Source organism: Ranitomeya variabilis, chromosome 2, assembly GCF_051348905.1.
Source record: "Ranitomeya variabilis isolate aRanVar5 chromosome 2, aRanVar5.hap1, whole genome shotgun sequence".
Lineage (NCBI taxonomy): Eukaryota > Metazoa > Chordata > Amphibia > Anura > Dendrobatidae > Ranitomeya > Ranitomeya variabilis.
In genome coordinates, this window is record NC_135233.1 from 274,599,926 (window position 1) to 274,613,680 (window position 13,755).

Below are 13,755 nucleotides of genomic sequence, written 5' to 3' on the forward strand. Positions count from 1 at the left end.
AGATAAAATCTAGCTGACGCCAATGAGAGCATAGTGGTCAAAAGCGGAATTACCGCTGTCTGTCGAACGACCTGGTCTGAACAGCGTCCGAAATGGCAGTACCCCGCCTTCTACGAGGGACCCCAGGGCCCTCACGGCTTATAGGACCCGGCTTGTCCGGATGGCGGCGGTGAAAAAACCTGACCAGCCGATCCGCATGAACGTCCGAGGCTGGTACCCAGGACCTCTCCTCAGGCCCATAACCACGCCAGTGTACCAAGTACTGTAAAGTGCGGCGCACTACACGAGAGTCAACCACCTTGGAGACTTCAAATTCCAAATTACCATCCACCAAGACTGGAGGTGGCATAGGCGCCACATCCACGGAACCCACCACCTTCTTTAAAAGAGACCTGTGGAACACGTTGTGTATCTTATATACCGTAGGAAGCTCCAACCGGTACGCTACTGGGTTAATGACGGCGGTGACCCTAAATGGACCAATAAACCGTGGACCCAATTTAAGGGATGGTATCTTGAGTCTTATGTTTTTTGTGGATAACCACACCCAGTCATCCACACTCAGGTCCGGACCTGGCACACGCCTACTGTCAGCCACACGTTTGTACCTAGCACCCACACTCAACAGGCGCTGTTTAACTCTCCTCCAGACTGATGACAATTGTGCTCCTAAGTGGTCTTCCTCCGGAACGCCGGAAGAACCCCTCTGACTCAAAGTACAAAATTGAGGATGTAGCCCGTAAACACAAAAAAACAGAGACTCCCCAGAAGACTCCTGGCGGTGATTATTGATGGCAAACTCAGCCAAAGGAAGGAACGTCGACCACTCCTCCTGGTTATCTGAAACAAAGCAGCGTAAGTACTGTTCCAAATTTTGATTCATACGCTCGGTCTGACCATTTGACTGAGGATGAAATGCCGAAGAATGAGACAACTTGATCCCCAGCCGTGAACAAAATGCTTTCCAAAATTTTGCCACAAACTGAGACCCCCTATCAGAAACGAAGTCAGACGGAACCCCATGAAGTCTGACCACTTCCTGCACAAATACCTGAGCCAGAGTCTTAGCGTTAGGCAACGAAGGCAAAGACACAAAGTGCGACATTTTTGAGAACCGATCAACAATCACCAAGATGACCGTGTTCCCAGCTGAGGAGGGCAAGTCAGTGATAAAATCCATGGAGATTTCCGTCCATGGCTTACTAGGTACCTCGAGAGGAAGTAGTGTGCCAACAGGACGGGAGCGGGACGTCTTAGTCCTAGCGCACGTGGTGCAAGCTGACACGTATGAGACCACGTCCTGTCGGATCTTGGGCCACCAAAACCGACGTGACACCAACTCCAAGGTACCCCTAACCCCTGGATGGCCAGCCAGGACAGCATCATGATGCTCCGCCAAAACCTTTAAGCAGAGATGAAGCGGTACAAACGTTTTGTTGACGGGAAGCTCAGATGGTACCTCCTCCTGGGCCACGGCAATCTCAGCCTCAACCTCGGTAGTGAAAGCCGAAACCACAACACCCTTTTGGAGGATGGGTACCGGATCTTCCCGAGGCTCTCCCCCCGGGAAACACCTGGACAAAGCATCCGCTTTAGTGTTTTTAGAACCAGGTCTGTAAGTGACCACAAAGTTGAACCGCGTGAAAAACAACGCCCAACGAGCCTGCCTGGGAGACAGACGCTTGGCAGACTCCAAATAAAGCAAATTCTTATGGTTGGTAATAACAGTAACCTGATGAACCGACCCCTCCAAGAAGTGTCGCCATTCCTCAAAGGCCAATTTGATTGCCAACAACTCTCTGTTGCCGATATCGTAGTTACGTTCGGCGGGCGACAGTTTCTTGGAAAAATAGGCGCACGGACGCAAACTGCTCAAGGAGGAGCCTTGTGACAACACCGCCGCCACACCAACCTCAGACGCATCAACTTCTACAACAAAAGGTTTCGATACATCTGGTTGCACCAGAATGGGAGCTGAAACAAACCTGTTTTTAAGGGATTCAAATGCGCACACAGCAGCCTCAGGCCAAATGGAGAAATTGGTACCCTTTTTAGTCATGTCAGTTAGCGGTTTAGCAATGACAGAAAAATCCTTGATAAACTTCCTATAGTAGTTAGAAAACCCAAGCAACCGCTGAAGTGCTTTCAGGTTATCAGGCCGTTCCCAATGCAACACCGCTTGCACCTTGGCGGCGTCCATTTTAAAACCAGAAGCAGACACAATATAGCCCAAGAAAGGCAACTCCTGTACCGAAAATACACATTTCTCCAATTTTGCATACAGCTTATTCTCTCTGAGGAGCTGTAACACCTGCCTGACATGATCTAAATGAGTATCACGGTCGCAAGAATATATGAGGATGTCATCTAGGTACACAATAACGAATTTCCCCAAAACACGCGAGAACACATCATTAATGAAATGCTGAAACACTGCAGGTGCGTTTGTCAACCCAAATGGCATCACCAAATTTTCAAAATGACCCTCAGGGGTATTAAAAGCCGTCTTCCACTCATCACCTTGACGGACTCTTATGAGGTTGTACGCCCCCCTGAGGTCAAGCTTGGTAAACCACTTAGCACCTGCCACCTGGTTGAACAAATCCAGTATCAACGGCATGGGGTATGGATCACGAACCGTAATCTGGTTCAACTCCCTGAAATCCAGGCACGGCCGTACTCCACCATCTTTCTTCTTAACGAAGAAGAACCCTGCTGCCACTGGTGAGGATGAAGGCCTGATGTGCCCTTTGCTCAAACTTTCAGCAATGTAATCCTTTAGCACTTGTCTCTCCGGACCGGAGATGTTAAACTTCTTTGCTTTAGGCAACTTGGCCCCTGGTTTAAACCTGATACAACAGTCATAGGAGCGATGTGGTGGCAACTCTGAGCAACCTTTCTCAGAGAACATATCCACAAAATCCAAAAGTGACTCAGGAACGCTTGGAGTCACAGCAGAAACACATGTGGCCAAGCAATTCTCCTGACAGAAATCACTCCACTGAATTATGTCCTCAGTTTTCCAGTCAATAACCGGGTTGTGTGTAGACAACCATGGGAAACCCAGAACCAATTGTGCCGGAAGACTCTTGAGCACCTTACATGTAACCTGTTCGAAATGAAGAACCCCAATGTGGAGTTTAACCTCAGCCACAATCTCAGTAATCTCCCCCTGTGGGAGAGGAGCAGAATTGATGGTGACCACGCGGATAGAATGAGGCAGTTTTTAGATCCTAAAACCAGCAGTGCGCGCAAACTCCTCATTAATGAGATTTGTGGCAGAACCACTATCCACAAAAACAGTGATTGGCAGCTCTCTGCCAGCGACAACAACTTTGGCAGGGAGCATGCATTGAGAAACCATCATGGAGGATATACATAAGCTCAGACTGGACTCCTCCACACCCTCTGAGCTTAAAAGTTTTTCCGCCGTTGCGTCTTTCTTTGACAGCAGAGGACAGATATTAATAAAATGACCAGTTTTACCGCAGAAAAACCAGACTCCCTGCTTCCTGAGTACAGGGGCTCGATTCTTAACATGTGATACCCCTGCGATTTGCATAGGTTCGGTGGGCTCACCTGCAGCAACCTCACGTGAACCTAAACCTTCACCCACAGGCGGCGTCTTATGATCCCCCTGATGCAAATGGCAATCAATGCAGACAAGACTCATAGCGGAATCTAGTGAAGCAGGAGTCTCGTACATCAGGAGGGCTTTTTTAACCCTATTAGAAACTCCATGAATAAAGTGACTCCGCAGCGCAAACTCATTCCACTGTGTGTCAACCGCCCAGCGGCAAAATTCAGAACAGTAATCCTCTGCAACACGCCCCCCCTGGCGAATAGTGCGTATCTTAGATTCTGCTAGAGCCATTTTGTCAGGCTCATCGTAAATGTTTCCAAGAGAGGAAAAAAAACTCTCCACAGAGTCAAATGCAGCAGAGTCAGATGGCAAAGAAAACGCCCATGCTTGGGGATCCCCGCTTATTAATGACAACACCAGGCCCACACGCTGAGCCTCATTACCGGAGGAGATCGGGCGCATACGGAAATACAGTTTGCAAGCTTCATGAAAAGAAACAAATTTACTGCGTTCCCCAGCAAATTTTTCAGGCAAAGGAAACTTAGGCTCAGCAACTTTACCTGTAACTCCGGCTTGCACATTAGACACTGCTAGTCCCTGTTGCTGCACTGCCCCCCTCAACTCAGTGACCTGTAGGGACAGCGCCTCCAACTGGCGGGTTAAGGAAATCATGGGATCCATGAAAATAATGTTGGCCGATTATAATGTCACGGGAAGTCTAGGTGGGCAAGAGCTAATAACCCGGGCCCCTGCAATTTCCCTCAGACTAGGGAAATCCTGACTGACCCTCTACCTAGAGTTTACACTGATGGTGTGCATGTCTAGGCCTCCACCCTCTCCCTGTGTCCTGTTTCAACCCTAGTCTGAAACCACCACCCAGTGAAGAGATAATACACCAATACCCAAAGTTAGCACAGACAAGGATAACGGAAAATATACACCACGCCGCAGTCACTCAGGAATACACTATAAATGCACAGGGCAAAATAAATACAAATATAGGAAGGAGTAAATAAGACAAAGGGAAATACACGTCCAGCAACGATACTCCAACTACTAGCTCACCACTCCAGACCGAGATAACATGCACAAGACAGAAGCTATAATCGGCGACGCCCAATGTTCAGGAGAACTATTTAAAGGCAGTGGGCATGGCCCAGCTTCCAATCCGAGCACCAGGTAATTTAACCCTGGACCAGCTAGATAAAATCTAGCCGATGCCAATGAGAGCATAGTGGTCAAAAGCGGAATTACCGCTGTCTGTCGAACGACCTGGTCTGAACAGCATCCGACATGACATGCGAGCCTTAAATAGCAGCAGCACGTACAGGACCTTCCAAAAGAGGACCAATGAGAAACTGCTACAGAGCCTGCGTACCTACAGGACCTTCCTAGAAAGACCAATAGATTTGGCTGCAGTACCTGAACATGTGACCCTTGATCTTCAGTGAGAGATCTTACCCTGGGCATGCTCAGTGTGTGCAAAGCAGGACTTAGTCCGAGAAAAGCCTGTTTGCTGTAGATCAGTGCAGGGTACAATAGCAGAGCCTGGAGAGGCAGCAATAACCCTTTGCACTGAATCAGACTCAGTGAGATGCAGGGACCGACGTCTCCGCTGAGCAGGCTCCACTGCGGCTGATGGAGAATGGGAGACCGCAGCAGACACGGATCGAGATTCCCCCTGTGCAGCAGAGGAAACTCGACTCCTAACATTACCCCCCCTCCTAGGGCCCCCCCCTCCTTGAGCCTCGCTACGCTCAAAAGCTGCAATGAGCAGCAGAGCCCGAATGTGCTCCACAGGCTCCCAGGTTCTATCCTCTGGACCGTGACCCTTCCAATCCACCAGATAAAATTTCTTGCCACGTACCACCTTGCACCCCACGATAGCATTCACCTCAAACTCATCCGTGGATGAACCCGATGTCCCGGCAGATGACTCAGAAAACCGGGACAAAAGAACGGGCTTTAAGAGGGAAACGTGAAAGGTATCGGTGATACCAAGGCGTGGAGGAATAGCCAAACGGTAGACCACAGGGTTCACCTGTTCCAGAACCTTGAACGGGCCAATGTAGCGAGGCGCAAACTTAGTGGACTCAACTCGCAGCCTGATGTTACGGGCGGAGAGCCACACTAAGTAGCCAGGAGCAAAGGTCGGAGCGGGGCGCTGGTGTGTATGAGCCGAGACCCTCATTCCCTCCTTGGAGGCCCGGATGGCATCCTGTGTGCGGTCCCAGATGTCACATGCCTCCACCGCCCAGTCTGCCACCCTAGAATCGGTGGATGACACGGGCATGGGCACAGGGACACGCGGATGCTGGCCGTAATTAAGGAGAAAAGGAGTCTGACCAGTGGAATCGGCTACGGCGTTGTTCAAGGCAAATTCCGCCCAAGGTAGCAAAGATGCCCAGTCATCCTGCCTAGCAGAGACAAAATGACGTAAGTATGTCACCAGAGTCTGATTGCTTCTCTCTACCAACCCATTCGTCTCGGGATGATATGCAGAGGAGAGATTCAGCTCTATGCTGAGTAAACGGCAGAACTCTCTCCAAAACCGAGACGCAAACTGGGGGCCCCGGTCGCTGACAACTTTATCAGGCATTCCATGTAAGCGGAAGATATGTTTAATGAACAACGCCGCCAAGGCCCGTGCAGAAGGTAACCGTGGTAGCGGCACCAAATGCACCATTTTCGAGAAATGATCGGTGATGACCCAAATGATGGTATAGCTGCGAGACTTGGGCAAACCCACCACAAAGTCCATCCCGACCATCTCCCAGGGCCTGTCTGCCACCGGCATGGGGTAAAGTAACCCAGCAAGCCGTTGTCGTGAAGACCGATTCTGGGTGCAGGAGACACACGCCCGAATATAGTCCCCGACGTCAGAGAAGAACCCAGCCCCTGCAGGTGACACGGACTTCCTAATAAAACCCCTTGCCAGATTTTCTTGGATATACTGAGACATTGCCTCCGTCTCCGGGAGAGATAACGGATAGACTCGACCCCGGGGAGGCTCAGCACCAGGCAAGAGATCGATAGGACAGTCATAGGGGCGGTGAGGCGGAAGGGTCTCCGCAGCCCTTTTGGAGAACACGTCCGCATAAGGCCAATAGTGCTTGGGGAGAGAGGAAAGATCTGCGGGTACCTCAGTTGTAGCAACCTGAACGCACTCCCTCTGACATCTACCCTCACAGGATTTACTCCATCCCAAAATTTTCCCTGAGGACCGCTCTATATGAGGAGAATGAAAACGAAGCCAGGGTATCCCCAACAGGACCTCATCAACTCCCTCAGGAAGGACCAAAAGAGAAATAATCTCCTGATGTGATGGAGATACAGAAAGAGTGAAAGGGATGGTTTGGTGTGTAATCTGTGAAGGTAGTGTCGACCCATTTACCACTCGAATGGTTATTTGCTTGGCGAGCATCACCAGGGGTATTGCGTGTCGCTGAGCGAAAGCGGAAGACATAAAATTACCCTCCACCCTAGAGTCCACGCAAAGCTCTACCGTAAGAGTGGATGGGCCTATGGTAATTGTCCCCTTGAAGGACAATTTTGAGGTAAACGTCGCCGTGTCTAAAGTACCTCCTCCAACTGCCACTAAACGCTGACGTTTCCTCGACTGCTGCGGACACTTGGAGGCAAGATGTCCGGACTGCCGGCAAACAAGACAGACCTTAAGGGCACGAGCGGCCTGGGACTTAGACCCCGCTCGCAACCCCCCTATGGCCTCATGTGTCTCGAGCGCCTGGACCGGAGATTCCAAAGGTCTGGCGAAGGTAGGAGCCAGCCGAAACCTCTGCTTACACTGGGCTCGCTCCAACCCTCGCTCGTGAAAATGAAGGTCTATGCGAGTTGATATAGATATGAGCTCCTCCAGTGTAGCGGGAATCTCCCTAGTGGCCAAAGCGTCCTTCACATGGTCAGCCAGCCCCCTCCAAAATACTGGGATGAGGGTTTTATCTGACCACTCCAACTCAGACGCTAAAGTCCGGAAGAGAATGGCAAATTGGCTGACCATGGTCGAACCCTGAGTCAATGCCAGCAGTTGGAGCGCCGTATCATGGGTGACTTGAGGTCCTACGAAGACCTACTTCAGAGTGCCCAAAAACCGAGAAACACTCTGCACCACATGATCGTTGCGCTCCCACAGCGGCGTAGCCCACTCCAAAGCTCTGTCCGATAGGAGAGAAATTACAAATCCCACCTTTGCTCTGTGGGAAAACGTGCAGCCAGGAGCTCGAGTTGTATACCGCACTGGCTCACGAATCCCCTACAGGACTTACTGTCCCCAGAGAATTTTTCAGGCAACGGAAGGTGGGATAAGGTCGGAACAGAGGTGGCAGTGGGTAAAGCTGCTGCAGCCACGCTAGCAGCCTGAACAGCAATTGCGGTAACATCCACCGCCGAGGTTGCACGCTCGAGAGATGCCAACCGGCTCTCCAGCAGCTGGATGTACCCCTGCAATCGCAGTTCGTCCGCCATTACTTAGCCAGACCCTGGCGCTAGTATACTGTTAGGGTTTGCGGAACGCACTGAATATATTTATTGATGTGATTGGTGCGTTCGCAAACCGGGGTCCACCGTGCAGGAAATATCCTGCCGCTAAGTGAATTGCGGCTCAATATGGCGGTATTAACCAGCTCTGTTAGCTTCACAGAGTGGCCGAGAAAGCAAAGCTATGTGCCCTGTTAACTCTCACAGAGACACAGGCTAACTACCCAGAAGAGAGCAGTCAGTGGTCATGCATGCGCACAACACTCCTCGCCGGAGGTGCCAGCATTCTAGGGGCTTATGTCAGCCGGGTCCCTGAATACTCTCATACACAATCTCCTCGCCGGAGGTGCCAGCATTCTAGGGGCTTATTTCAGCCGGGTCCCTGAACACATTCACACATATGACCACAGTGGCGCAAAGCATGTAACTTTAGAAGATACTAGCGCATGGCCGTGTGGCCAAGCGAGCCTTAAATAGCTGCAGCACGTACAGGACCTTCCAAAAGAGGACCAATGAGAAACTGCTACAGAGCCTGCGCACCTACAGGACCTTCCTAGAAAGACCAATAGATTTGGCTGCAGTACCAGAACATGTGACCCTTGATCTCCAGTGAGAGATCTTACCCTGGGCATGCTCAGTGTGTGCAAAGCAGGACTTAGTCCCAGAAAAGCCTGTTTGGCGTAGATCAGTGCAGGGTACAATAGCTGAGCCTGGAGAGGCAGCAGTAACCCTTTGCACTGAATCAGACTCAGTGAGACGCTGGGACCGACGTCTCCGCTGAGCAGGCTCCACTGCGGCCGATGGAGAATGGGAGACCGCAGCAGACACGGATCAAGATTCCCCCTGTGCAGCAGAGGAAACTCGACTCCTAACATTTGTTTTTTTTTTTTTATCTCAGCAACAGCATATGGGGCATAATAGTCTATGGAGCATCTTATGGGGGCCATAGTCAGCATTTGTGCAGCATTATACATGGCAAATATTTCTATGGAGCATCTTGTGGGGCCATGTGCAGCATTATATGGGGCAAATATCTCTATGGAGCATCTTATGGGGCCATAATCAGCATTTGTGCAGCATTATATGAGGCAAATGTGTCTATGGAGCATCTTATGGGGCCATAATCAGCATTTGTGCAGCATTATATGGGGCAAATATCTCTATGGAGCATCTTATGGGGCCATAATCAGCATTTGTGCAGCATTATACGGGGCAAATATCTCTATGGAGCATCTTATGGGGCCATAATCAGCATTTCTGCAGCATTATATGGGGCAAATGTCTCTATGGAGCATCTTATAGGGCCATAATCAGCATTTGTGGAGCATTATATGGGGCAAATATCTCTATGGAGCATCTTATAGGGCCATAATCAGCATTTGTGCAGCATTATATGGGGCAAATGTCTCTATGGAGCATCTTATGGGGCCATAATCAGCATTTGTGGAGCATTATATGGGGCAAATGTCTCTATGGAGCATCTTATAGGGCCATAATCAGCATTTGTGCAGCGTTATGTGGGGAAAATATTTCTATGGAGCATCTTATGGGGCCATAATCAGCATTTGTGCAGCATTATATGGGGCAAATGTCTCTATGGAGCATCTTATAGGGCCATAATCAGCATTTGTGCAGCATTATGTGGGGAAAATATTTCTATGGAGCATCTTATGGGGCCATAATCAGCATTTGTGCAGCATTATATGGGGCAAATATCTCTATGGAGCATCTTATAGGGCCATAATCAGCATTTGTGCAGCATTATATGGGGCAAATGTCTCTATGGAGCATCTTATGGGGCCATAATCAGCATTTGTGGAGCATTATATGAGGCAAATGTCTCTATGGAGCATCTTATGGGGCCATAATCAGCATTTGTGCAGCATTATACGAGGCAAATGTGTCTATGGAGCATCTTATGGGGCCATAATCAGCATTTGTGCAGCATTATATGGGGCAAATGTCTGTATGGAGCATCTTATGGGGCCCGTCATAAACTGTATGAAGCATTATATGGGGCGTATTTTGCATGGAGCATCTTATGGGGCCATCATGAACTGTGTGGAGAATTATATGGGGCTCCTGATTCAATATGGATATTCAAAAACACTTAACCTACTGATGTCTCAATTAATTTTACTTTTATTGGTATCTATTTTTATTTTTTACATTTACCGGTAGCTGCTGCATTTTCCACCCCAGGCTTATACTCGAGTCATTAAGTTTTCCCAGTTTTTTGTGGCAAAATTAGGGGTCTCAGCTTATACTCGAGTATATACGGTATGTCTGAAATCGTGCAGCCAGATTCTGATGCATGCTGTCCGTGGATAGGGCATGATGGCAGATTTTTACATGGATGTTTTATTTTATGCCCTGTCTTTTGAACAAATGTTGTGGGATTCTACTTTTCATTCCATTGAAATAAATATTTTCCTAATAGAATTGATTTTTTATTTATAAATTTAATTTGTGTCTAAACTAGTTGTTTTTGTTTCATACTGCACAATAAGGAACAAAAGAGAACCAATCCTTTCCCCTACTGGATAATGCGCGAAAACATAAAATATCCGTGGTGCAGTTTATGCATTTGTACACGGTGCGATATGGTACCTTTTTTCATTTATACGGTTTTCTTTGCTACTCTTTTTATGCGGTCAAACTGATTCCAAAGGGATTATTTCTATTCTATTTCAATATGTATTTTCAGCACAGTTTTTGATGTAAGAACTCATAAGAAATGTTCTTGAAGTTGCTACTACGGGAAAATCATGTGTTCTACACTTGGTCTCTTTCCATATTTCACCCTATTAAAATCGATGAGGAAAAGCCACATAAATTACTATCACATATGTCATGCTAGATGGAATTTTTAAGGATAGAGACCAAGAATCTTGACAACGTAGATTCATGTGCTGTGACGTACACGAGTCCTGTTCTTCTCTTTGGGCCAGTGGTAGCTTGCATTCTGCGTACATGGTAATAAATGGCTGGCATTTAGTGTCATTCCTTTTCGATGAGCTTGTGCAATATATTGTGGTGAGTGATCACTAAATGTTTCCATAAAAACTCTCGCATGAATTCCTTTGGTTTGAAAATGCTTTTGCTGAATGAATTTCATACCACAGATTTCCCATTTACGGATAAGCGGACATCTTTTTACCTTGTTAGCGTTCTTTGTAGAGATTATTATTCCGCAGCCACATTAACATACCATAATATTAAAGTCTTGTGATTGGCTTGGCACCAACTCACAGAAGGATCTTTTGTGGTCTAAACACTATAGGGTGTTAATACCAAACAATGTCTCTATAACACTGTCATGGGTGTTGGTTCTTTTTCACATTCTGAGCACTAAATTATGACAGGTGGAACATTTTGTTGTTTCATTTTTGCATTTATTCTTTCCTTAAAAATCATTTACTGTCTACACCAATGAAAATGTCAAAGCAGAAAAGTGTCAAAATTAGCTACATTCTTGTACTTAGTTGCAATTAAAAATCCCATTGCATATTACGATTTTTGCCAAATTTTACAAACTTTCTACTGATTTTGATTGATTGCAATCAAACAAAAGCAATTTAGTTATGTCAACCAAACTAATATAATAAGTGGTTTCTCCAATTTCAATGCAATCTGCCACTTTTTTTTTGTTTCGTTCAACCCCTTCTCGACAAGTGTCTTACTCTTTTAGACTTTAGTAAAAGCACCTCTGGTTGTTACAATGATACATAGGCAGACACCAGCTTTTGTCAGTGTTTATGTGGAATCTTAGCCAGTTTCAAAGCCATGGTTTGATATTCTTGGGATTGTGTGGTGCAACTGCCTTCTTCATAGGCCACCTAAGATTTTCTATGGGGTTTTAGTTAGATGACTTTCTTATGCCAGAATCATCCAGAACTTCTGAAACAAGCTGTGGTTAACTTCTTGGTTGTGCTTGGAATTATTGTCCTGTTGGGAGATCTAATGATGCCCAATCTTAAGCTTTCTCAATGTAAATACATTTAAGCCCAAAAAACCCACAAAATTATTCTACGAGTGATACCTTTCGCAGAAGGCATGTAATTTTCTCCTAGGATTTTCGGATACTTGGTTGAATCCATCTTGCTCTTCACATCCTGTAGGTTTCCAGTGCCAGAGTAAGCAAATAAGCCCCAGATCAATGAGCCACCACCATGCTTCTCTGTAGGTAAGACATTCTTTTTAGCTTATGCTTCATTCTTTCTCCAGACATACCACAGATTAATAGGCTCCAAATGTTCCAGTTTTGTTCCATCACTCCACTGAACAGAATTCCAGAATATTTGGGGCTTATTTATTATAGGTTTGAGCATATTGAAGCTGACTTTTCTAAGAGTCCTCAGGAACATTGCCAGGAGCTGGTATCTAAGTATGCATCACAATTACAGCAGGTCATAACAACCTAAGTGTGCTCTATAAAGTAGTTAAAGATGCTTATGGAATGAGCTAAATAATTCCAAGGCTGCTTTAGTTATTAAAAGTGACATTTTGTGATGAGTATTTAAAGGGAAGTAAAATAACGCTATTAATCTCCAGATGTAGGGTTAATCTGCAAGTTAATAGTATTTTGACACCGTGTGGCATCGGAACAGAGAGACCCACTGCCAGAAGGAAATCAGCTTTATTTTCCCCCGGCAGCCTCACTTTCAGTCATGGGGTTGCACCAGCACAGTTTCAATCACCGCTCAGTAAATAGAGAGTGGCAGCTGTAACCACACCCCAGCACTGACAGACAGCTGAATCAGCATTAGAGCCTGCTGTCAGTCACTGCTGGGGGCGCGCATACAGCAACCACTCTCTGTACAGTGAACAATGACTGAAAGTGTTGGTGTCGCCCCAATAACAAAGTGCGAGGCAGCCGGGGGGAAATAAAGTTAATTTCCTTTTGGCATTTGAGCTCTCAGTGTGGGTGCCACAGTGTCAGAACGCTATTAACCTGCACATTAACACCATATCTGTAGGTGAATAGCATTATTTTAGATTATAGCAGCTACTATAACAAGTGGTTTGTTAAGAGGAACCTTTGAGCTCATTAAATTGTTCTCGTTTGATTTATTTCACCCAACAGAAAGTCTGTAAATCCAACAAATAAATCTGATTTAGAATGTAGATTGAATAATTTTGACTGAAACTGTAATAATACCAATTTATTAGAAGATGACAAACACATTGCTTTTAAGTGGTTTGAGTCAATTATCTTCTAAAAATAAATAAGGAACCACGCTATATCTTTTAGGCCTCTTTCCCATCCAGGAGAGTCAGACAATTTTGTTTCTCACTTGTCATCTGTGTGCAGTCCGCATACAATCCATTTTTTTACTCAGCAGCTATTAAATCTTTTACATGACCATTTACAGGTCCCCATGCTACAGAATTGTAATGTATCCGTAAAAATCGGATGTCATACTGGTGGTCCGTATGGCAAGCGATTATTTTTTCACACTGTCCGATTTTGGAGTGAAATCTCAGCATGCTGGTTTTTTTCTAATGCTGAATACAAAGGAGAAAAAATACTCAGATCTGCACTGCCTCAATGAATAACATTGGTCCAAGTGCAATCCGATTTTTTTTCGTCTCATTGAACTCGCAGAGTTTATACACTAGTGGGAACGAGGTCTTAGAGTATATTTGTTTCTTTGGTTAAATAAAATGTGAGAATA